The following is a 24920-nucleotide window of genomic DNA, read 5'->3' on the forward strand; positions in this document are numbered from 1 at the left end:
ACCCAAGATAGAAATGTGTGAAGGTAGTAAAACTTTGAACTTTAGAAAATAAACCCTTGTCAACAAAATGAATCGCCAATTTATACAACGATCTCAATTTTGAAAGCTTTGAAATGTTAAAGTGAAGGTTCTTTTTAAGCTTCCAAAGTAATGGCGAGGTTTGTTTTAATGAGCACCAAAGGAAAGTGATGTTCAATTTTAACTCTTTGCAAAAATTGCAAAGTTTGTTTTATTCTTTTTAGAGCCCAAAGGAATGTGATTCCTAACTGGCATAAAATAAAGATTTGAGTTTGTTGTTCCTTTAACCTGTGCAAGAAAGAAAAATGAGTTTTATTTTAAGCACCAAAAGAAAACATGAAGTTCATTTTATGCATCCAAAAAAAATCATGAGGTTAATTTTAAGCTTTTTGTAAGAAAAGGAAAAATGAGTTCTTTTTACTAACTTTGAAAGAAAGCAAAGAAAACTAAACTAATTCCTTCTGTTCATGCACAAAACTTGTTAGAACCTACACACAGTCAGTTAGAAAAAATCAAATCTTGATGGTGGGCTTCACAAGCCTAAATTCTGATCCTTTTACAATTTTTTTGCTCTCTGCCTGGTCTATGCGCTAAAATACGAGACTGATGCGCTATAAATTGATGCCAAAGAGCTAAAAGATAGAGTTTATGAGCTAATCTGGTACTCCTATGTGTTAAGACATCAAAGAGGAATATGCACTACAAGGAAGATCAAATGCGTTAAGGGATGGTTCCTGTGCGCTAAACAGTACAATGAATGCACTAAAGTAGACCACAAATGTAGTATAGAAGGTCTCACATGCGCTATTTTGGTGTTCTGATGTGATTGCTGTTTTCAACCTGGACAAAAAATGATGTTATTTTTGGGGACGGGCTTCACAGTGGGCACCAAAAATGTATGCAGGATTTATGGTGATCAAAATATCAAGATTGAGATCAAAATGACCAACATACCAATGAGACTCTTGAGTGCAAGGATTAACTAGGTTTAAACTAGTTTAACTTCCCAAGGTGTGTCCCATTGTTCTCTATCTCATAGGATCTCTAAAGTCAATGTTTTTCTATCAGATCATTGAGCAAATGACTTAGGAATGACAACTCTAAGAACGACTGATATTGTGATCTACATGCATGAATGCATTCTAAAATCTATATGATATGTTCAAAATCATGATATTAAGCTAGGATGAAGATAATGACATGATAAAGATATTAACAAACTACCCTAACATGATATACTAACAGGGATATGTTATGATATGAAATGCTTCTTAATGCTAAAATGCTATTCTAATAAAGAGAGGCTAAAATGCTTGATCTAATTAGACTATAATGTAGATGCATGAAACTTGGATATGGAGAATGAAGAATGTGAGCTCTATTTATAGAGGAAATAGGGAAATGGATGGTTAAGATTCAATAATCTTAACAATGGCTAGGATTGAAAGTTACTCAATCCATATTCATAATTTTCACTAATGAAACGGTGACAATTGTCAACAAGAGGTGGCTTGAGAGGGGATGCAAGAGGCATTAAATGCCTGAGAAGACATGAGGGTCACCCTAAGAGAGTGTGGTTAGGGTTAACCAGTGGATAAAGCTTTTACCCAAAGGGTAAACTCTTGTGCAAGGGTTAATAGGATAACTAGGGTCAAAGCCATGAGTGCTTGATGAGACCCTTGGGTCAAATGAGGGTTAAGTTAGAGAGAAAGTCTCTAACCATGTGGTAAGGTTGAGTTAACCATTAATGGTTTGGGAGACTTTGAGGGTTAACTTGTTGAAGGCATAAAACCTTTAATGCATTTTTAAGACTTTGGGGGATTTTTGAGAAGTGACTTCTCTTAAGGAATGTACAAATGTTTTAGAGATGAATTAGGCTAATTTAGGATGATTAGAAGAATCTAGAAGGCTCTAGAAGAAGATTAATTATGCAAGTGGATTTGTTAGGAGAATGCACGTGGGAGAAACCGAATTTTAATTAAAATGAAATGTTTAATTTCAACTAAAATAGATGCAACTTGCATTTACAGGAAAATACAAGTGGGGGGGGGGGTAATAAATAAATTTAATTTATTTATATGCAAGGATCAATTTAATTAAATATAAATTTAATTAAAATGTAGAAAGGGGATTTAATTAAATAAAGTGATTTATTTAATTAAAGGCTAGAAAGGGAGGGGGTTAGATGAATTTAATTAAATAAATTGAATAATTGATTTAATCAAATAGATGAAAATGATGAAATTAATTAAATAAGATTTAATTAATAACGGGATGTAGTTTAAATAAATATTAAATATTTATTTAAGAAGGTGGTCAAATTTATACGTCTACAATATGTATATTTTATTGAAAAATATTGTAAATACATAACATTTTTTCACAAGTTTCAAAACGTCTGAACCATACAAGCGGACACCACCCCGAACACCTACGGTCTACCAATTACTATCCCTACCATTATACCAAAACCATTCCACAAACCTGTTGGATTTCTTCAAAATAACCAACATTATCCTCTGTCGAAGGGTTATATACAACAATTCACTAAAAATGTACCCCTACCTATCTACAATTACAAAAATCATTTTTTCCCAAGACCCAGACATCATAAAACACTACAAAAACATAAAAAAATATTACATTGAAAACAAAAAAGATAATACAAAAAACCGTACAGGCTCATAGCAACCGAGAAGCTCTCCCACTCAAAACTAGGGCACACTGTGAGTTTGGTCACTCAAGCCTTCACCACCATTTCTCCACTCTTCTCCTCTCGTAGCAGCTCCAACACATGCCACTAAAATTTTATTCTGCTTTAGGCTCAGCGCACTAAATGTTTTCCTCTTTCCCTTGTCCCTTGCTTCCTTCATTGCAAGTCCAACAACTTCAATGCCCCCAGAATCCACCTCTTTCTCCTTCAGATATTGCTTGATTGAATCCTAGCCTGTAACAACTTCCACTCAATGTTCATATCTATCAATCCGAAATGGACACCGAATAAAGGGCACCAATCCCCTCAACTAGTCAATTCCATCAATATCAAGACCCTCATGTGCATCAAAACCTACCCTAGGCATGGCCATGTCAAGCAACTCCATCATTCCACACAACCAATCATCCTCAACACACCTTCACAACACCTACACTGAGACATCCTTATGCTCCCCCAACTCCAAACCCTAGGCCATCACCATTGAAAATACATCCACGTTTGTTCTATACTTATGAATTATTTTCATAAAGAATTCATCCAACAATATATCCATAATCTACACAAAAGCTCCATCCTCAAACTTGAAAATGCACTTAATTTTTTTTGCGGTAACATCACCAACAAAATCCATTTGTTGCCTGGAGGTGTATAGAGTAAAGTTGCTTCCATCCTTATCAAGACTCAACACCACAACAACCACCACCTCTAGATGCATCAAAAACTGGTCCCAAACACCTATAATAAAGCCCCATCATATCACTACATTCTTGGCTATACGAATAAATTAATGTAGTTAAGAGCCAAACAATACAAAGCCTCCCTCATCATCCTCTGCTAGATCTCTGTAATCTTCCACACATGTTTCATCCAATTCTTCAGATTATACTACCCACTTGGTATGTGGATTTAGAATCAAGAAAGGGTTTCAGATTAATGAATTTTACTCCAATTTGACGTGAGGTCAGGTGGAGAAGTTTAAATAGACCAGAAGGTAACTCATTTGTTAGAAAGCCAAGACATGAGTAATAAATCTAGGTCTTTAGACTGTATTATGTAAAATTAATGCATTATTTAGAACTAATGCATTATGTAGAATTAATGCATGAATTGTTGGCATTGTGTTGTCATTGATGTCAACTGGTATGTGATGATAACCAACAAGTAAGTATTGGAAACCGGTATGAAATGTCAATCAGTAGGTATGTTCCCGGTATGCAAATGCAATAAGGAGATCCACTAGTGAGCATGTATGAACATGAAGAAGACAAACCAATAGAGTGAATGGTTGCTAGATCACATGAAGTATGGACACAGAACTAGAAGCATTCCAAGTCAATGTGATCTACTAGTAGGGTACATGAACCGATAAAACACCAGTCGTGTGTCTTGGTCGGTGAATGAACTCAAACCGACATAATGTCTGGGTTGAGTTGGATGGTGTCTTAGAATGACACGCAGATTCCATGTGGAAAGTATGTAGTGGTAGGCAATCCATCCATTGATGTGGTAGGTGATGAGATGGTCAACTTTAAATAAGGAACTCGTGAATCATGGGTCAATGACAGAAGAAGTGCGGCTCGAGGTGGATCAAGTTGTATAAGCTTTTTGGTGAGATAAATCAAGTAGGACAATCCGATCTTTGTGATCAATGGCCAAAGGAAACAACTGAGGCATTAATGGTAAATGATAGAGAAAGGTCGAAAAACAAGTTGCAGGTCACTAAATATAGAAAGAGCATATAGATGTCATCAGAAATGACGGTCGTGTTTGATTTACTGCATATCATCAATCGAGGAGAGGAGATCCGATTAGATTTGATACAAATTTTCTTGATGAAGAAAAAACCTACTATGCCCAGTTTGAATATAGGTTTTTGGTGGGAACAATCAAGTATAAATATGTAGGTTGAAGACTTAAGTTCATGATGCTTCATGCTAGAAAAAATATAATAAACTAAGAGAGCAGAGATTGATTAGAGAGAAAATAAAAATCATCTGAGTGTTGGAGTTGTCTGACAAAAAGGTAGAGCTAGTAGAAGGTTTATCAGAGGTTTTATCGGTAAGGTTAGAGCAACCGGCTAGCTGCCAAATAGAACTACAATTGTGTAAACCGGCAAGGGGGATTCATGAAGAAAGCTGCAAAAGGTGAAGGAGATAAGAGAGTGTACTGGTGAAGTGTATGAAAGAAAAAATCTAGGCAGAAAAGGTATAAACAGAGAATAGAGAACCGACATAGAATTGAGCAAGGGAGAACTGGTTGAGAAGAGTTAAACTGGTGAAGTTTTTGATTGCAAGAGTTAAAAAACTCATTTGTAACAAGATTACAACTATTGTATTAATTTGATCTATAGTACACCAATGAGTTGGAGCTCAATGCAGGGGTTGGTGCGTGCTCCTTGGGTTGGTGCCCTAAACTTTATAACTAATGTTTATTGTGAGATTGGATTGGAGTAGTAGTCTCTAGCAGCATTTCTCACCTAGGTTTTTCCAACATTGGGTTTTTTCTTGTATATTCGGTGTTATATGTTGAGTATATTTATGTGTTTTCATTTGATCTCTTTCCTTAGCTCACCAGTATATCCTCCTTGTGTCTGATTTGATAAGCGGTACTAAGAGTTTGGTTTAAAGGTTTAGAATATTGGGAACCACTGACTCACCCCCCTCTCAGTGGTACATATTGTTCAACAATTGGTATCAGAGCGTAGGTTCCCGGTCAAATAAGCTTTCTATAGCTTGGGTAAATTATGGTCTTAGAACACAATGGCAAGAAATGAGTCCTCCTCTTCTAAAGCTCCCATGTTTGATGGAACCAACGGTGCATTTTGGTGTAGAAGAATGGAAACATATCTATCCTCTCTAGGATTTGATGTTTGGATGTTTGTAAAGAATGGGTATACTATCCCTAGTGTTCCTCCCACTAACCTAGATGCTAAGAAGGAGTATGAGAACAATGCAAAGGCTAAACATGATATTCTTAGTGGGCTGTCAGATAATGAGTCTATCAAGGTCATGCACTGTTCATCCACCAAGGAGACTTGGGATAAATTACAGAGATTATTTGAAGGAGATGGAAAAGTCAAAGAGGCCAAGCTGTAATCACTAAAAGGTTTGCTTGAAGGATTGAAGATGAAAGATGAAGAAAATATTGCAGATTACCTTCACAGAGTAGATGAAATTGTGAACACCATCAAAGGACTTGGAGAGGAAATTGTTGATGAAATTATTGTCAAAAAGGTACTTAGATTACTCACATCTAAGTATGATACTAAGGTCTCTACTATAGAGGAAGCCAAGGATCTGAAAACCTTCGTAATGGATGAGTTATTTGGCTCCTTAACTGCTTATGAGATGAGGACAATCAGAGAAAGATCTTTGAGGAAAGATGCAACTTTAAATTCCACCAAAAAGGGAAAGGAAGAGGTTTCTCATAAAGGATCCAGTGGAGACTCAGATGCAGAGGTGGAAAACTTTGTTAGAAATCTCAAGAGAGGATCCGGTAAGTATAAAGGAAAGCTTCCACTCAAAATTTTCAACTATGGTAAAATATGACACTTTGCTGTAAAATGTTCCTACAATGAAACTGGTGGAGATGAGAAAAGGAGCTCTAGAAGATCTTTTGTTAAAGAGAAAGAAAAAAAGGTTTACTAGCAAGGAAGAAGAAGCTACCGGAAGTAGAATATCCTATATACCATTGAGGATGATGCCACAGATGAAGAGAGTGCATCAGAAGATGACTGCCATGGAGATGAAAGAGAAGTTAATCTCTTTATGACACTAGATGAACTGGTTGTGGAAAATGAGGAAGATGAAGACATTGAAGTTGAAGTGGATCTAGAAGGTGAGCTCATAAGTGCTCTTGAGGAGTTAAGTAAGACCATAAGAGAACTCAAGAAAGTCAAGCTTGCTGCAGCAGATGAAAAAGACCACTTGAAGCAATCCTTGGATGAATCCAATCAAGTTATCTTTGATTGGAAACTCTAGTTGGAAGAATCCAAGAAGATATGTGAAGTTACATCCTCTGATTTCATGAAGAAGGGAAATGAGCATCAAGACCTGGAAGAAGAAATAGTGAAGCTCAGAAAGGAGATTGAAAAGAGTAAGGATGAACTGAAAATGAGGAACAAATATGAGGGTAGCACAGAATCCTTGGACAAGATGTTGAGCAAACAGAAGAAATCTAAAGATACTGGTGGCTTAGGATTCGAAGAAGGACAAAATTCAAACAAAAAAGATACATCCGATAAGGAGATACAGTTCACTTCTTCAAGTAAAGGTGAAGAGAAGAATACATTCATAGTAAGCAAGGATACCGATAAGAAGACTTATGCAGAAGCTGTTAGAAACTACCCCACAAACTGGTATACACAATCAATGAACCGGAGGCCACACTCAATGTACTAGAATGTAGATCTTAGGAGAAAAGAAAAGATTGATCATGAAGGGTTCACCAGAGTTAGCAACATGAAAGGAAGACCCCCGGTGAGACATATGTTTGCAGGTTCATGGAAACCAAACCAGTATGTACTAAACTTTCATGGCTATTGTTATCGGTGTAACAAGTTTGGTCATAGAATTGGTGATTGTAGATTGATGTACAAGACCCCTATTAGTTTTGCAAGTAGAAATACATTTAATGCACCCTATTAGTGAATGTTGTCTGTTATCAGTGCAATGGATTTGGTCATAGGAGTTTTGAATGTAGGAAAAGTAAACCGGTGTCCTACAATAGTTTTAAAGATTCATATTTTAATATAAATGTGAAATGCTATAACTGTCAAGAGTTTGGACATATTGCAAAGCATTACAGGCACAATAAAATCAAGTAGAAGAGGACAACCCCTGATCAGGAACTGGTAGCCAAACCAGAGCATAAGATTGTAGTTGACAAGAAGAAGGAAACTCAACCCTTTTGGGTTGAGAAAGAAAAGGACAAAGCAAAATCAAGTCTGATAGTATAGACTGCCCTATAGGTAGAAAGAAGAAACTTGTGGGTTGTAGATAGTGGCTATTCCAACCACATGACTGGTGATAAAAATAAATTTATCAAGCTTGAAGATTGGAATCATGGCTCAGTGAGTTTTGGAGATAACTTCTCCATCAAGATAAAGGGAAAAGGTACTCTAAATATTGATGGAAAAATGAAATCACATAATGCATATTATGTGGAAGGCCTGAAGCACAATTTTTTGAGTGTGAGTTAGATGTGTGGCAAAGGTTATAAATTCACCTTTGAATCTATCGGTTGCCAGATAAAGAAGGAGAGTACCAGTCAGGTTGTAGCTGAAGGTAAGAGGATAGATGGAAATGTATACAATATGAAAGACTATTTTGAATCCCAATGCATGTTGGGACAAGTGGATGAAAGCTAGTTGTGGCACAAAAGATTAGGCCACATAAATTTTGATAATCTGGTTGCAGTAAGCAAAAAGGACTATGTGAGAAATATACCACCCATCATCAAACCAATAAGCACATTTTTTGATGAATTAGTGAAAGGAAAGAAGATGAAGGTGAGCTTCATGACAAAAGAACACAACACCTCAAGGCCACTTGAACTTGTACATACAGATCTATGTGGTCCAACAAGAGCTCTTGCTAGTGAGAGATACTTTATGCTCTTCATTGATGATTACTCAAGAATGACATGGGTCACCGTCCTTCATGATAAATCACAAGCATTTGATAGATTCAAGATCTTCCAGAAGATGGTAAAGAAGGAAAGTGGATGCAAGCTAAAATTCCTAAGATCCAACCGGGGTGGAGAGTTCACATCAAATGAGTTTGAAGATTACTGTGAGAGACATGGAATCAGAAGACAATTCTCATCCCCCAGAACACAACAATAAAATGGTGTGGTAGAAAGGAAGAACATGATAGTCAAGGAGATGGATAGAACCATGTTGAATGAGGCAAGTTTGCCAGATATGTATTGGAAGGAAGCGGGTCATACTGCAACATATACTTTGAACTGGCTTCAATTGAGAACAAACAACAATATGACACCTTATGAACTATGGTATGACCGAAAACCCTCAGTCAACTACTTCAAGATATTTGGGAGTAAATGCTTCATTAAAAGAGATCAGGATGGCTTGGGAAGATTTGACTCTAGGAGTGATGAAGGTATCTTCCTTGGCTACTCAACTCACAGTAAGGCCTTTAAATGCTACAACAAAAGACTAAGAAGAGTTATTGAGAGTGTGCATGTAAGGGTTGATGGGGATATGCATAAAGGAAGACAAGCACAAGTGAAACGATATGATGATTCTGGTGATGAAGGTGAAGAAGCTCAGTCAGAAAATAAACCAGAAGAAGCATCCAATAAGGTCCCTAACCGGTATGTGTAGAAAAACCACCCAGGAGAGTAGATTTTAGGTAATAAGAGTGATGGTGTGAAAATTAGAAGAAGACTTGCTCAGAATGATGAACAAGTCAATTTCTGCCTCATGACTAAAATGGAACCTAAGACATTCAATGAGGCCAACAAAATTTTGAAATGGATGGATGCAATGGAAGAAGAGTTGCAGTAGGTTGAGAAGAACAAGACTTGGGAATTAGTACCTAGGCCGATAGACAAGAACATCATTGGCACCAAATGGGTCTACCAGAACAAGATGAATGAAGATGGTAAAATTATTAGGCATAAAGATAGACTTGTGTGCAAAGGTTACTCTCAAGTAGAAGGAATTGATTTTGAAGGAACATTTGCACTGATAGCTAGACTAGAAGCAATTAGGATGTTTCTATCTTTTTCAGCCCACAAGGGTTATAAAGTATATCAAATGGATATAAAATCTACCTTCCTGAATGGAAATTTGGAAGAAGAAGTGTATATGGAGCAACCATAAGGGTTTCTATTACATGATGATGAAACCTTTGTGTGTTGGTTGAAGAAAGCCCTGTATGGTTTAAAGTAGGCTCCTGGAGAATGGTATTCAAGGCTAGATAAGTACCTGAAGGAGCAATGATTCAAAAAGGGGAGTGTTGACATCAATCTATACATCAAGGAAGTTGGAAACCACATGATCATTGTGGCTGTGTATGTAGATGACATCATTTTTGGAGGTAACAAGGACACTCTATGCAAGGATTTTGCTTATCAGATGAAAACATAATTTGAGATGTCCATGCTTGAAGAGCTGTCATTTTTTCTTGGTTTGTAGGTCTCACAATGAGACAAGGGAATTTTTGTCTCTCAAACCAAGTATGCTTGGGACATGTTGAAGAAATTCCAAATGGAAGACAACAAACTAGTAAGTACCCCCATGGTGACTGGATGCAATTTGAGTAAAGATGATGAATCACCGGTAGCGGATCAGACATTGTATAGATCCATGATTGGTAGTTTTCTATATCTTACTTCTTTTAGATAAGATATAGTGCAGATAGTATGCATGATGGCTAGATTTCAAGTTGTACCCAAACAGTCACATGTAAATGCAGTCAGGAGGATATTTTGGTTATATACAAGGGACACTTGATTATGGACTATGGTATCCCAAGCAAGGGGATTTTATCTTGCATGCCTACACTGATGCTGATTGGGTAGGCTGCATTGATGACCAGAAGAGCACAAGTGTGTTGGAATTTGCAAGAAGATTGCATTAATGATATGTTATGTTGTCATTGATGTCAATTGAACCAGTAATGATATTGTTGATATTGTTGTTATTGTTGATATTGTCTTGTAATTGGTAGGAAGAGCTTTGTGAGGGATATTGTAAACCGGTATGTAAGTTTTGTGAGTTGAACCAGTAACCAGTGTATAAGGTTAAAACTCTTTCTACTTTATGTAACCGGTAAACCCTATCTGTTGTTTTTGTTAAACCCTAACCGATTAAGGTTGTTGAATTGGTTATGTTGGTTTATGAGATGATATTGAGCGGTAATGATGGTGACACGTATGGTCATTGTATGAAGACAAGTTCAAAGTATTTTGGCATGTTTGTTTGTCTAGGAAAGGAGCAAAGTGTATTGCATCTAATGCAAAGTGCATGATGAGTTACTGAGCTCGATGAAGTGGTAATCAAGGAGCGGTTGAGGTTTTCTTGATTGATGTGTTGAGATTGCTATGAAATCCAATGGTTATACTTGTACCGACTTGTTTGTAATCTCGATGATGAGAGGGTTAGATTTTTGTTGTGTTACTGACCTAATTGAGTTGTATTTAAGGTCGATGAAGTTGTTTTGTTTAGGTGTTGGAAAAGATGGTAGAAATTAGTTGAGTGTGTGGTTGCCTAATCGAAGAATGAGTCTGCAGTTTGAGTAAAGGCAGATAGAAGCTTAAATGGATCTGATCAAGCAAATGTAGTGCTATTCAGACAGATCAAGAAAATCCTATTGTTTTTTGACAATTACAACAAAATTGAAATCCCTTAACCAGGTAAGCTCTAAAAAGCTTGGTTACTTATTAAATCCTCTAACAAGGTGGTCTATTAGATTGGCTTCTCAAATCCTCTACTAAGGTTACTCCTTACAGGGTATTTGCTTCTAACAAGGAATTTGTAGTCAATTCCTTAACCGGGTGATTCCTAATAGGATCAGTTCTTAACAGGACTTTTATAAAAGCTTTAACAGGCTAGGCTCCTAATAGGGCGAACTTCAAAAGAGTTCAAATATTTTGTTGTGAGTCCCATCTCAGCGTGGTTTTTACCTATTTGGGTTTTCCACGTATAAATACTTGTGTCATGTGGTGAATGTTTTTGTGGTTATGATCTTATGGTTGATATGATTAACTACTTAACTATTTATGATAAGGCATGATAACCGGAAGCATTGAGTAATGAAGTATGTTGACATATGATGAAGCATTTGGATGTTTACAAGTTGAATGTTGTTTACTATTAAGTTGTTGTAACAGTCAACTAGTTTTCTTATGAGTATTTATCATGACAATGGTATTTCATTGATAAGGTTACTTTGAATGTTTGAGATTGAGTTTGGGAAAGTTTGTATCAGTTTTTCTATTTATTGATTCACCCCCCCTCTCAGTAATCTATCAGATACTTATTATTTCATCATACCATCAATTGGTATCAGAGAATCTCAGGTCCTCTAAGATCTAAGCCTAATAGCTTGAGGAAAAGATCTACTAGATCATGATGAAGAAGGAAGGTCTGAAGTTTAACAAAGAAAACTATAGGATATGGAGTGACATAATGAAAATTTATATCAAGAGTCTTGGTAGTTAGTATTGGGATCATGTAGATACTAAATATATTATACCTACTAGAACTTTGACTGATGATCAGAAGAAAGAGAAACAAGAAAATCATCAAGCATTGGAAGCTATTATCAGTTCTTTGTCTAATGCTGAATATGTAGATGTTCATGGTCTTGAAACTGCATATGAGGTTTGGAAAAAACTTGAAGAGATTTATAGCGGTGATGAACATGTAAGATTGCTAAAGAGGAGAGTCTAAGAGGAAATTTTGATGACATGAGGATGTCTGAAGGTGAGAATATCCAGCAGTATGGTCAAAGGATAAAAGAGATAGTCAGTGAAATTAAGAGTGCAGGAGGGAAAGTGGAAGATGCCATAGTGATCAGTAAGGTACTGAGAACCCTGCTACCAGTCTATGCTATTCAAGTTGCAGCTATTTAGGAGCTGAAGTCCATTGACAAAACTAAGGTAACTCTTGACTCCATCATTGGCAAGCATACTGCTTTTGAACTAAACGGTTATGATGGTAGTATAAATAAATCTAAGTCTGCATTTAGAGCTTCTGTTTCTAACCCATCTATGAGAAAAAGTAGAGATACTAGTTATGGTTATAAATTTAGATCCAACAGAGATGCTGATGATGAAGACAGTTTAGTGGAGCTTGAAGCATTGTTGGCAAAGTGGTTGCCTAGAGGCACTGGTAAATACATAAGTAAACTACCTTTAAAATGTTTTGTATGCAACAAGATTGGTCACATAGCGGCTAATTGTCCTAATGGTGAAAATGAACACAAGAGAGACAAATTCAAGAAGTATAAGGGTAAAGGCAAAATAGATTATCTTATTGCTATTGATAGTAGTATCATTGATGAAGAATCTGATGGTGATGCTAGTAAAGATATTGTCTTTGTAGCTATTAAGGAAGAGATATCAGACTAGAAGGCATTAGTATCCAGGATGGATAAATCTGATGATTGGATCATTGATAGTGGTTGTTCACATCATATGATAGGTGATCGAAGAAAATTTCTTTCCTTGAAGGAATTTGATGGAGATGTTGTTAGATTTGGCAATGACTCACCCTGCATGGTTAAAGGTAAAGGAGTTATTTCTCTTAATGGGAAGAGTAGTGCAGATGATGTCTACTGGGTTGAAGGACTTAAGCATAATCTTTTGAGTGTGGCACAACTTAATGACAAAGGATACCCACTGGAGTTTAAAAATGTCATGTGCAAAATCTTTGACAACAAAGGTGAATTGATTGCAACTGGGAAACAAACTAAAGGTAACCTGTTTCATCTTAATTCTAAAGTTAGCAATTGTTTTATTGCAAAAATAGATGATAGCTAGCTTTGGCATAGGAGATTTTGTCATATAAACTTTGATAACATTGTTAAAGTGAGTAAGTCCAAGACAGTGAGAGGTTTGCCTCAGTTAGACAAACCAGTTAATGCTCTTTGCAAATAATGTCAGTTAGGAAAGATGACTTCTTCAACTTTCAAGAGAAAATATTTTTCAGTGGACCACCTGTTAGATTTGGTTCATACAGATCTTTGTGGACCAATAAGAACAAAAAGCATTCAAGGTGACAGATATTTTGTGATCCTCACTGATGATTTCTGAAGGATGATGTGGGTCACATTCTTGAAGGATAAGACTGCATATTTTGGTAAGTTCAAAGCATTCAGGGTCTTAGCTGAGAAAGAGAGTGGTAAGAAGATAAAATGTCTAAGGATAGATCAAGGCGATGAATTTACTTCTAAGGATTTCACTAGGTACTGTGAAGATGATAGCTTTCTGCACCAAGGACACCACAACAAAATGGAATCATAGAAAAAAACAACTAGTTAGTTGTTGAAGCTGCTAGGACAATGTTGATACAAGGAGGTGTAGCGAAAACCTTTTGGAGAGAATCTATCAACACAACTATCTACACAATGAACCGAGTTCTGGTAAAGAGAGGTAAGGAAAAGACTCCTTATGAATATTGGTATGGAAGATCACCCGATGTTAGTTATTTTAAGATATTTAGAAGCAAATGTTTTATTAAGAGAGGTGATTACATTAGAAAATTTGAGGCTAAGAGTGATGAAGGTATATTTCTTCGCTATTCCACCAATATTAAGGCCTATAAATGTTTTAACAACTGTACACAAAGAATTGTTGAGAGTGCAGATGTTTGAGTGGATGAATTTCCTGAAGTCTCAAAAGGAACTAGTTTAGAGAAAAAGGATGGAGATCCTTGCATTTTGTTTTTGGAACTAGAAACTGTGAAATCTAAAACCGGCAAAACAAATTTTGATGCAACAGTTCAACTGTAATAGATAAATTCAAAAGAAGATGATGAAAAAGAAGAAGCTGAACCTGAAGATAATGATCAGGCTATTCCTAGATATGTGAGACTGAATCACAATCCTGAGAAGATTATTGGAGATAAGGATGTTGGAGTACTAACCAGAAGAAGAATCAGAGATAATTCTTGCATGATCTCCACTATTGAACCAAGAACTGCTAAGGAGGCATTTGGTGATGATTATTGGATTAAAGCTATGGAGGAGGAATTGGATCAAATTGAGAAGAACAACACTTGGACCCTAGTACCCTAACCAGTAAATAAGAATGTTATAGGTACTAAATGGGTATATAGGAACAACTTGAATGAAGATGGTGTTGTAGTTTGCAACAAGGCAAGATTAGTCTGCAAGGGTTATGCGCAAGAAGAAGGAGAAGATTATGGAGAAAATTTTGCACCAGTAGAAAGACTAGAAGGTGTCAAAACCTTACTTGCATTTGCAGCACATAAAAAGTTCAAGGTATATCAAATGGATGTTAAGTCTGAATTTTTGAATGGAATATTGGAAGAAGAGGTATACATAGAGCAACTAGGTGGTTATGCTTTGACTGATGAGAAAGACATGGTATGCAAATTGCATAAGACTTTATATGGATTAAAGAAGACACCCAGAGCATGGTATGAAAGGATTCATACACATCTGATGAAGATAGGCTTTCTGAGAACCAGTGATGATAGTAACATATATCTCAAGTCTGAAAGAGATGAAATACTGGTCAATGAAGTATTTGTTGATGATATCATATTTGGAGGTAATGATGTCATGAGCAATAGTTTTGCAAATGAAATGAAAAATGAGTTTGAAATATTTTTAGTAGGGGGAATAAAAATTTTCATAAGCTTGCAGATACAACAAATGAAGAATGGTATTTTCATTACACAGTCTAAGTATGTGATAGAGATTTTGAAGACATTTGGCATGAGTGATTGTAAACCAGTTGGGACACCAATGGTTATAGGTTATAAGTTGTCCAAGGAAGATGAATCTAAGTCTATTGATGAGAAGGAATATAGGCTAATGATTGACAAATTGCACTATGTTGTTCACAATAGACCGAGCATAGCCCATGCAGTTGGCATAGTTGCTAGATTCCAGAAGAATCCTAAGGAAACACATCTTATAGTAACCAAGAGAATCTTTAGATTCCTGAAAGGTACTGCTAACTATGGATTATGGTATCCATATGGAGGAAATTTTGATTTAAAGGCATACAGAAATGTTGATTGGGCAGGAAATGTTGACGACTGAAAAATCACAACCAATGGAGCATTGTTTCTTGGAGGAAGGCTTGTTTCATGGAGTAATAAAAAGCAGAATTGTACTTCACAATCTACTGCTAAAGTTGAGTATGTTGCATCTTATATGAATTGCACACAGGCTATTTGGATGAGCCACATTTTGAAAGGTTTTAAGATGAAGATCTTATAACCTATAAAGATCTTATGTGATAATAAAAGTGTCGTTAATATTTCTAAGAATCCTATTTTGCATGCACGAACCAAGCACATTGAATTGAAGTATCATTTCTTGAGGGAAAAAGTTCAGAGTAAAGATGTTATCTTAGAGCATGTTTCTACCAAGGAGCAACTTGTAGATATTTTTACCAAACCTTTGCCTAAGGCTACTTTTGAGTATCTTAGAAGTCAGTTAGGGGTTTTCCCTCATCATGAAGTTAGTTGAGCCTGATGTTGATTGCATTAGTCCCTGAATCACTTGCAAAATTTTACAAGGGTTGATGTAGAAGTGGATGTATTCCACAGGGGGAGCATCAAGTTGCATTATGTTGTTGATGCACAGTGAAATTTGACATTACATGTTTTACTTTCATTTGGCTTTGCTATCAAAGGGGAGAAGAATTATGTGATTATGTGCAGGAAAAGCAGTAACAGGCGGAACACAGAGGAGACATGGTGAATACTTGGTAATGTAAACCAGGATTCCTATTCACAATCACAACAATAATAAATGGTATTGATATTTGTATTACCATCAATGCCAAAGGGGGAGATTGTTGGAATTTGCATGAAGATTGCATTAATGATATGGTATGTTGTCATTGATCTCAATTGAACCGGTAATGATATTGTTGATATTGTTGATTTTGTCTTGTAACCAGTAGGAAGAGCTTTGTGAAGGATATTGTAAACCGGTATGTAAGTTTTGTTAGTTGAATCGGTAACTGATGTATAAGGTTAAAACCCTTTCTATGTTATGTAATCGGTAAACCCTATCAGTTATTTTTATTAAAACCTAACCGATTAAGGTTGTTGAATTGGTTATGTTGGTTTATGATTTGATATTGAGCGGTAATGATGGTGACACACATGGTCATTGTATGAAGACAAGTTCAAAGTGTTTTGGCGCGTTTGTTTGTCTAGGGAAGGAGAAAAGTGTATTGCATCCAACACAAAGCTCATGATGAGTTACTGAGCTCAATGAAGCGGTAATCAAGGAGCGGTTTAGGATTTCTTGATTGATGTGTTGAGATTGCTATGAAATCCAATGGTCATACTTGTACTGACTTGTTTGTAATATTGATGATGAGAGGATTAGATTTTTGTTGTGTTACCGACCTAATTGATTTTTATTTAAGGTCGATGAAGTTGTTTTGTTTAGGTGTTGGCAAAGTTGGTAGAAATCAGATGAGTGTGTGGTTGCCTAACCGAAGAATGAGTCTGTAGTTTGAGTAAAGGCAGATAGAAGCTTAAATGGATCTGATCAAACAAATGTAGTTCTATTCAGACAAATCAAGAAACTCCTATTGTTTTCTGACAATTACAACAGAATTGAAATCCCTTAACCAAGTAAGCTCTAACAAGCTTGGTTACTTATTAAATCCTCTAACAAGGTGGTCAATTATATTAGATTCTCAAATCCTCTACTGAGGTTACTCCTTACAGGGTATTTGCTTATAACAAGGCATTTGTAGTCAATCCCTTAACCAGGTGATTCCTAATAGGATCAATTCTTAATAGGACTTTTGTAAAAGCTTTAACAAGCTAGGCTCCTAATAGGGTGAACTTTAGAAGAGTTCAAATATTTTGTTGTGAGTCCCAGCTCACCGTGGTTTTTACCTATTTGGGTTTTCCACGTATAAATACTTGTGTCCTGTGGTGAATGTTTTTGTGGTTATGATCTTATGGTTGATTTGATTAACTACTTAACTATTTCTGATAAGGCATTATAACCGAAAGCATTGAGTACCAAAGTATGTTGACATATGATGAAGCATTTGGATGTTTACAAGTTGAATGTTGTTTATTGTTAAGTTGCTGTAACAGTCAACCGATTTTCTTATGAGTATTTATCATGATAGTGGTATTTCATTGATAAGTTTACTTTGCATGTTTGAGATTGAGTTTGGGAAAGTTTGTATCAGTTTTTATATTTATTGATTCACCCCCTCTCTCAGTAATCTACCAGATACTTATTCTTTCATCATACCATCAAAGTGGTGGTGCATTCTTCTTAGGTAACCGGTTGGTCTTATGGCACAACAAGAAGCAGGATTCAGTTTCTCTATCTACTGTTGAGGCAGAATATACTTCTGCTACCACATGTTGTTCTTAGGTGCTATGGGTGAAGCAAACCCTCAACGATATTTAGGTAGAGATGCCTAACCCCATTTCCATCTAGTGTGACAATCCCAGTGCAAATAACATATTAAAAAATCCAGTTATGCACTCAAGGACATAACATATTGCCATCAAATATCATTTTCTCAGGGAGAAAGTGATAGATCAAGAAGTCAAGGTAGAGTATGTCCCTAAAGGTGAATAAGTGGTTGATATCTTTACGAAGCCTCTACCGGTAAACACATTTGAGTATCTGAGACGCAATTTAGGAGTGGTGTCACTTTCTTCATGCACTTAAATATGTATGGAGATCTATGGTTTAGGGGGAGTTCATTGCAAAATCTCGTATCTCTTGGACCATATGCTGGACACAGAGGAAAATCAAGTGATTATGCTATAGTACCAACATGATTGAGATTTTGGGTAGTTCTCATTGGTCCTCAGTTGAAATTTGTTTCAATGTCTATTCAATTTGTACTTTAATAAAAATTATTTGGACTACCGAGTGAAAGGAACACTAGACAGGTGTACTGAAAGAACAAACTGCAGAAGAAGGGAATCGTCGTAGGAATACCCAAGAGAATTTCAAGAATATGGGAATCTACTTTCCCAATTGGTAGCACTCATAGTACAATCACATTTGATTCTTATAAACAATTGATGTCAGTTGGTGTCTCTTTCCTCCATCTTATATGCTGCTGGTTGAGCAGATAGTGGTCAAAGGGGGATAATACATTGTATAACTGATGGAGAATGAATTAGATGGAGGGATGCCCTGACCCTTTGTCATTGTTGTCAAAGGGGGAGAATGGTCAATTGGGTTGGGTGAAGGAACAAAGTGTGTTGACATCAATGCCAAAGGGGGAGATTGTTGGTATTGTGTTGTCATTGATGTCAATCGGTATGGGATGATAACCAACAAGTATTTGAAACCGGTATGAAATGTCAATCGATAGGTATGTTCTCGGTATGCAGATGCAATAAGGAGATCCACCAGTGAGCATGTATGAACATGAAGACGACAAACTAATAGAGTGAATGGTTGCTAGATCACATCAAGTATGGACACATAGCCATAAGCATTCCAAGTCAATGTGATCTACTAGTAGGGTACATGAACCAGTAAAACACCAGTCATGTGTCTTGGTCGGTGAATGAACTCAAACTGACATAACATCTAGGTTGAGTTGGATGGTGTCTAAGGATGACATGTAGATTCCATGTGGAAAGTATACAGTGGTAGGAAAAACATCCATGGATGTGGTAGGTGATGAGCAGGTTGAATTTAAATAAGGAACCAATGAATCATGGGTCAATGACAGAAGAAGTGCAGCTCGAGGTGGATCAAGTTGTAGAGGTTTTTTTGGTGAGATAAATCAAGCAGGACAATCCGATCTTTGTGCTCGATGGTCAAAGGAAAAAACTGAGGCATTAATGGTGAATGACAGAGAAAGACCGAAAAACAAGTTGCAGGTCGCTAAATATAGAAAGCGCGTACAAATGTCATTAGAAATGGAAGTCATGTTTGATCTACTGTAGATCATCAATTGAGGAGAGGATATTTGATTAGATTTGATACATATTTTCTCAATGAAGAAAAACCCTACCATGCCTAGTTTGAATAGAGGTTTTCGGTGGGAACAATCAAGTATAAATATGCAGACTGCAGACTTAAGTTCATGATGCTTGATGCTGACAAAAATAGAGTAATTGAGAGAGAAAAGAGTGATTAGAGAGAAGATCAAAAACATTTGAGTGTTGGAGCTGTCTGATAGAAAGGTAGAACCGGTAGAAGGTTTATTAGAGGTTTTACCGGTAAGGTTAGAGCAACTGACAAGCTACCAAATAGAACTACAATTATGTAAACCAACAAGGGGGATTCAGGAAGAAAGCTATAGAAGGTGAAGGAGATAAGAGAGTGTATTGATGAAGGGTATGCAAGACACAATCTAGGCATAAAAGGTATAAACAGAGAACAAAGAACTGACAAAGAACTGAGAAAGGGAGAATCGGTTGAGAAGAGTTAAATCGGTGAAGGTTTTGATTGCAAGAGTTACAAAACTCATTTGTAATAAGATTATAGTTGCTGTATTAATCTGATCTATACTACATCACTGAGTTGGAGCTCGGTGCAGGGGTTGGTTCTCCTTGGCTTGGTGCCCTAAAATCAGGGGTTGGTGCCCTAAACTTTGTAATCAGTGTTTATTGTGAGGCTGGATTGGAGCAATAGTCTCCAACAACATTTCTCATTGAGGTTTTTCCCACATTGGGTTTTCCTAGTATATCAGGTGTTATGTGTTGAGTATCTTTGTGTGTTTTCATTTGATCTCTTTCCTTAGCTCACTGGTATATCCTCCTTGTGTCTGATTTGCTAACTGGTACCAAGAGTTTGGTTTAAAAGGTTTAGAATTTTGGGAACCACTGATTCACCCCCCTCTTAGTGGTACATTGTGTTCAACAATCATGTCTACCATCAGATCATCAAATATCAATGATGAAGGTTCAATTCTAGGCCTAAGATCTGACAAAACAAATTTTTTTCAAAGCATGACCGAAATTGAGACAAGTGTCATTTTTTTAATTTTATCGCGAGTGCCATATTGATGAATTAATATTAGTTAATTTCATTAAAAAAGAATTTATGTATTAAATTATTAAAAACATTCTATTTTTTCCAAATGAAATTGTTTATATAGAAAAATCAACAAAATTTTATGTTTTATTTTTTCCATTATTATTATTATTATTATTATTTTTTAAAAATCATTTTGTAGACTAGGAAGTATGAATCACATCCACCGCCAAATCATAAAATATCAATGACGAAGGTTCAATTCCGGGCCTAAGATCTGATAGAACAAACTTTGTACAAAGCATGTCCGAAAATGAGACAAGTGTCATATTTGTATTGTACCGCGAGAGCAATAGCGATGACTTATTATTATTAAATTTCATTAAAAAGGAATTTATATATTTAATTTTAAAAAAAATTCTATATTTCCAATTTTTTTTTTTTTTTTTTTGATAGATTAATCATTGGGTAGGGCCAACACCCATTGTATTAAAATCAAAAAGATCTTTTACATTGAGATAGGTTCAGAATTTGAAAAGTGCTGCTTCATAGCTACCAAAATGAAGCAAGCCAGAGCTACCAACAAACCTCCTATATACTGATTTATACCAGATTCATACATAATTACATTGCTACATATCAACTGTTCATCAATTTATTATCTATATAAAAAACAAAAGGCCCCATATTAGGTGGCCATGGAATTGCAGAGAAACTAAAACCTAATTATCAGAACCCACACACCCACCAACCACCTCCTCCCTTGCTCTTGCCATCTTCACCAACTTACCATGCTTGGCTTATTTCTTAGCTTAGCAGTCTAATCCATAGTTGGCGTGAACCCATGTTTTGGAGATGTCCTCCACGTCGCGATCAACATTTGGAACCCACTCCTCGCCTTGACCCAACTCCAATAGGCTTACCATCTCTACAATGTCCTCAGGTGCAAACTCATCCTCATAAAGAAACAATTTAGTGGTTAAGTAGTCCTAATGCTAGTTTTCTTAATTAGGGGCTTTGGTACTAGCCACACACAATAGGAAATTGATACTCCAGTCCACAACATTCCTACGAGCCTGCAACACCTCTGGTTGCAGTGTGGTTACAAATGGAAATCTATGTGCCTAGCCCAAGTAGTATTTATGTGGGAGTGTAATATGAAAATCCTCATCTAGATTATCTAATGCCACATCAATTTTGCCCATAAATGAGTGTCTAAACAACATTTGGGTGAGCTTATTTTCCCATTGCTTGGACACACTCGAATACAACAACATAGCCAAGAAAAAGGCAGGGATATCAGAAGATACCCTGTATCTGTGTCAGGACCACAAGAATTCCTTACCCAAAACCTCCCTCTCAATGTGCTAGATGTAATCATGGTCATTCACTAGTACCTCGCCTAGCCTCTTATCTATTATCTCACCCATGAAGACTATCTATAACTTTGTGGCCAAGAGGACAATAGGCTCAATCACAACAATAAGCTCAAGGACAATGAAGGGGGATGAGGGTTTATTAATGAACTGATATAGTTATTTACTACTTGCCATGATTTAAGGATGGTTTTGGCACTTAAATCCTCTTCATATTAATTGCCATTAATGCATCATCATAGCATCTCTTACCACCCCACATGTGAATAGAAACTCAGGGAGTTGTGGTATTTATTAGAAATATTTCCAAATATTCTTAGGAAGATTGTGCTATTTCAAAAATAGTCATCTAATTCGCTAGTAAAATTATTTTATTTGTTCTTTTTGAAGAATAATTTGCCAATTTAAACTTTATAGTTTCATATATTTGAAAAATTTCGCCCGTAATATTTTTTTTTGGTTAATATCAAATGTTTATTTCGCCAAAAAAAATTTTATATTTGAAAATAAAGATAAATATTTTTGAAAATTTTCTGCTGATTTTTCCCAATTTCAAGAAATTCGCCAACCAAATTTATATTACATTTCCATGAAAAATAAAAAAATCACCAATAAAAAAAATATCAATCTCTGACTGACAAAAAATTTGCCAATATTTTACACCATTTTAGAGGGGGGGGATGTTTCTTAAAGTTTTCCTTGTTGAGAACTTGGGATACTCTGAGTAGTGTGAGCGGTCTGAGTTGGTTGTTTTAGAGGTGTGCTTGAAGATTCTTCTTTACTCTTTTTCCTCCTTTGCCTTGGAACAAGTCCTAGTTCTATGAATTCCTCTATATTGGACACACTTCTAAGGATTATTTCTAACCTCTTATGGGAGAAGGAGGATATTCACTCCAGCTTGTTTAGGCCTTCCTTCTAGTGCCAATTTTGTTGATGGTTAAAAAAAGTTTGTCAATACTAATAAACTTCTCTTGAAAGAGGCAAGAATAAGAAATCCTTGACCTCCCAAGGTCTTCTAAAGTTGAGTCTCAATTGTGCTCGGATAACATAGTGTTGATGTTACTAACCACTTAAGGGGTAAACTTTCTAGAAATGAATCTAAAAGGGAAAACATAATCTCATAAAACAAAAGACAAAAGATGAATGGGGGAAACAAGAGACAACACAACACTAGTATTTACCTAAGCATTCATTATCAACATGATCAAAGTGTTGCAAATGTGAAGTTGATAGTGTGTCAGTTGTTGGCAATTGGAGGAATTGATTATGTGTTGCATTGATGTTTGTTGGCAGTGGGCCAACGTCCCTCGCGGGGATTCATGACATCGTTTAACAACCTCCTATGGATTCTATAAGTCTAGTGGTTGTATCGGGCATTGACAGGTTGATATTTTGGTGCAACGACAACCCTAGCTTGTAACAAGTGGTATCAGAGCTTGGTCATAGGTTTGAATCACGCAGGACGCAATGAGTGACACTGGGAGGGGGATTGTTGGTAGTGGGCCAATGTCCCTCGTGGGGATTTGTGACATGGTTTAAAAACCTCATGTGGATTCTATAAGTCTAGTGGTTGTATCAAGCATTGACAGGTCGATCTTTTGGTGCAACGACAACCCTAGCTTGTAACAATGTCTTGTCATTGATGATAACACCGAATATTTTGATTGTTTATTGGATTCCGGAAGGTTCTGGTAGAGCGGTTGGTTTATGATATTTATCCGGTATGCTCTGATATGCTTTGAATTATGGATTTGGTTTAGATCTATCATTCATGCTATTCAGATGGGTATCACAACCAATTGGTTCGAGATTTGATGACTTAGAAGCTATCATATGTTCTAGTAAGCCTTTTGGTCATCGGTAAGGGTTCTGCCGACAAAGATTTGTTGAAGATCTTTTGATGCACGTGATAAGTGGTGTTGGTGCGGCTTCTAGATGGATTTTGGGATGCTGCTGGTTATCTTGTTCGTGTTCCTGTTGATTGGTGGTGTTGGATTTGGGTCCGGACCTAATGCTATCTTATTCAGCTAGTTTATGGAACAGTTTATGTAACATGTTGGTGGATGATCCCGATGCATTATTGGTTGGGTTTGTTGATTGGGTTTTGTTGTTTCAGGCTTAGGCCAACTTGGTTGATCATTAGATTGCAGGTTAAGCTATGAATTTATTGTATTATCTTTTAGGTGGTTGACCTAATTGTTTAGGTTCTGGGTTGGTATAAATATGATGTAAGATCTCTTTGTAGATCATGGGGATTTCATGGGATTAATATGTTGGTATTATGGATGTGTTGCATTGGTTTTGTCATTGATGTCAACACTTCTCAACACTTGTGAACACTTATCAACACTGAATATCTTTGGTTGTATTCACCGGCATGTTCAGTGACTTATGCACAGTCACCGATATTTGGTTCACCGATAGGTTATATTGTTCACTGACACCGAGGATGATCTGTTATCATCTGGAGATTACTTGGTGATGTCGAAGAAATTATTTGGACACTTGGTTTTGGCGATTTGGTTATTGGTCTAATCAAGTTTGCATATTTGCTATTACTGGCAAATAGGTCTAGGTTATGGACCGGAAAGCGTTATCCATTCTAGATTAGCACGACACATTATGGAGATGTTTTATTGATTGGTTATTATTGTAAATGCATTAAGCCGACATGATGCATCACATATTGATTCATTTGTAATTGATTTAATTGTAATATTCTTAGTGAGCCAACCTACACATTTGGTCTTAGGTTTTGGTATATATGTAAGATATCATTTGTGAGATTATAGAGAAGGTGTAAAAGGGAATGTAATAAGGTATATGCGAATATAAGTAGAGCTATACACACAAACATCATTTGAAGATTCAAGGAAGGTATGAAGAAGACAATCAGAGCTTAACCGATATTGAATCCAACATATGAAGATGCTATTTTGAGCAGTACATTATCATTGGATTTAACCATCCAATTGTAGTCAATGTAACTCCCATTTTGTGATTGAGCAGTGGGCTCTAGGTAGTTGGCCTTTTTGCATGTGCAGACCCCATTTGTACACACATACTATTTGCAATAGTATCATCTGATTATGGGTAAGGTTTTTCACCGTGGTTTTTCCCCTTACAGGGTTTCCACATACAAATATC

Source organism: Cryptomeria japonica, chromosome 4 (assembly GCF_030272615.1).
Source record: "Cryptomeria japonica chromosome 4, Sugi_1.0, whole genome shotgun sequence".
Taxonomy (NCBI): Eukaryota; Viridiplantae; Streptophyta; class Pinopsida; order Cupressales; family Cupressaceae; genus Cryptomeria; species Cryptomeria japonica.